Source organism: Palaemon carinicauda, chromosome 1, assembly GCF_036898095.1.
Source record: "Palaemon carinicauda isolate YSFRI2023 chromosome 1, ASM3689809v2, whole genome shotgun sequence".
NCBI classification, from domain to species: Eukaryota; Metazoa; Arthropoda; class Malacostraca; order Decapoda; family Palaemonidae; genus Palaemon; species Palaemon carinicauda.
In genome coordinates, this window is record NC_090725.1 from 141,563,870 (window position 1) to 141,566,369 (window position 2,500).

The following is a 2,500-nucleotide window of genomic DNA, read 5'->3' on the forward strand; positions in this document are numbered from 1 at the left end:
TCACTGTCAGCAAGAGAAAACCGGAAATGAAAAACGACCCAATACTAAACATTCATATATTTAACAAAATAAAATATTACCAAACATTTTTCACTTGAAGAAAAATTAACTTTTATTTCAAATTTAATCACCACATTTTTTTTTCTTCAGAGCCAATAAGAGCCAATTGAATTAACTGCTTAAGTGTGATATAAATAATAGAAAAGATCATAAAATAGGAAAGTTGAATCCGACTATTTCAAAATGCTCATCAAACCAGAATTTTGGATTTTGTATTGAAACAATAATTTTGTAAACTGTTTTGCGTTTGATATATATCTACCACAAAAACAACCTACGCTGATCGGAGTTTTAGAGGCAAAAAGAAAGTAGACAAGGTTAACCAGTCAAATCTGCTGCTGTCTGTCAACACGACGGACACAGCAATGACAACACGCCTGGCAGCACTGGGAAAATTACAGTAAGGCGTCAGACGACGCCGAGGAACAACAGCAGGGAAAAGCTGCCCGACTACGACTCACCACGACACCGCCACTGCCACGAGCAGCAGCCAGACCTGGATGGGATGGGATACTGCTCTCCTCCCTTTTCCTCACCTCCAGTCCCCCTTCTCCCGATATCTAGGCCCAACCCTACGCAGACTCTCTCCCTTGCTACTCCCTCCTTACCAGGCACAGACCCACCCAACCCTGATGACACTCCCAACCCCCCACCTCCCTCTCATCAGCAAGGTGGCGGAGGAGGAGACGCAGAAGGTACATCCTCCTGAGTTTATGGAATTCTCAGGAAGGCCAGAGGAAGATGACTAAGAGATAGAAGGCAGAGAGAGGATCCATGAAAGTGAAACCTCTTGACAGAGAGAGAGAGAGAGAGAGAGAGAGAGAGAGAGAGAGAGAGCGGAATGGTTATGAGGAGCACGTAATGAAAGAACTGAATTGCAAGATTAGTCATGAAAACACACAAAAGTTCGATGTACAATAGATAATTTGTTACAAACTATCTACAGATATGTCAATTTATAAATATAATGATACTGAAAATTAAAGTGATTGTTTAAAATTGACTGAAACTAAAAAAGAAAAACTTTAATTCAAAATCATAGCAACAATGACTGTCATGGAAAGATAGGCAAAAGATAAGGCAGCAAAGCAACCTCTGCTATAAACATACATTCAAAAGGAATAAATAGAGGCATGTATGAAAAAAGCTACAATACAACGCGCAATTAGTAAAACAAAATTACTATTCACCAAGAAACCATGTGAGACTTGAGACTTGGAAGATCAGGGTATTGTTAACAAATACAATGCACCAAAAATTCTCAATGATAAAACAAAATTGGAAGAAAGGGTCCACGGATATAAGTATGCTTTCCGGCATCAAAACAAGGGATTTCTAGAACGAGCTAAGCTCTGGCGTATTAAAGTCTCTGTCCATATATGAGTAAGGTATCTATGTTCTAATGGGTTATGATGGGGAGATATACAGATGCCCCGAATATCAGATAAAACTCTGATAGGTTTCCTAAGACTAGACTAATAACAGTTCAAGTTAGATGGCGCTCGCGTTCAGAGTTCAATGAGTTCACAGAGAAAAGTCAGCATTTTTTTTTTTTTTTTAACTTCATAGTTGATGTTACACAGATCACAACAGCCATCCGGCAGACAATACGCAGACTTCCACTGTGGAGCAGATGGGTTAGCAGATATGAATCTAGGGCTCACGAGGATGAGCACACCGCATCAAGAGTAGAATAGGTAAAGATTTATTAGGGAAAAATGAATGAATAAACACATGTAAATAATCAGTAATACAAGCAATAACCATTTAATATACAAAAATGAAAGAAGATTTTATCTAAAACTCTGTATTGCTTACCGTCTTACAGCAAAAAAAGACGAAGAAAAAAAAAATAAAAAAAAAAATGCCAATCATAACAACTTGAGAACATCCTAAACTCCTTACCAACGCTACCAACCTGAGATCCTAGATGGAAATGTAAATAATACAGAACCACGAATACGTTCAACGAGAGAGAGAGAGAGAGAGAGAGAGAGAGAGAGAGAGAGAGAGAGAGAGAGAGAGAGAGAGAGTATTATGATTATATGATATGATGGTATTCTCTCTCTCTCTCGAGAATACCATCATATCATATAATCATAATACTCTCTCTCTCTCTCTCTCTCTCTCTCTCTCTCTCTCTCTCTCTCTCTCTCTCTCTCTCCCCTCTAGTTGTCCTGTACATTATTCACTTGACACCTACATTAGATACTCAATTTAATATCATCGATCGAATTGAGTTAAGGCACCTATGGAAGGGCCTCGTATCAAGTAAAAAAGGACGAAGAGAGATATGTAAAGTGAGATAAGGGTTGGGAGCTGCTTTGGACGGAATATCTATGATTCTTGAAGGAAATAATTTCTGGACCAAATCTTAAATCCTGAAATTCAGGGAAATGCCCATCATTTGAAAGTCGATCTCATTTCGGTCTATTAGCAG

At 38.6% G+C, this 2,500-nt stretch overlaps 1 protein-coding gene across 3 annotated transcripts in view; it reads right to left on the reverse strand.

The window, feature by feature from the left end:
• The window catches only part of Ndae1 (Na[+]-driven anion exchanger 1), a 590,832-nt gene that overhangs the window by 443,317 nt on the left and 145,015 nt on the right, over positions 1-2,500 (reverse strand). The window lies entirely within an intron of this gene.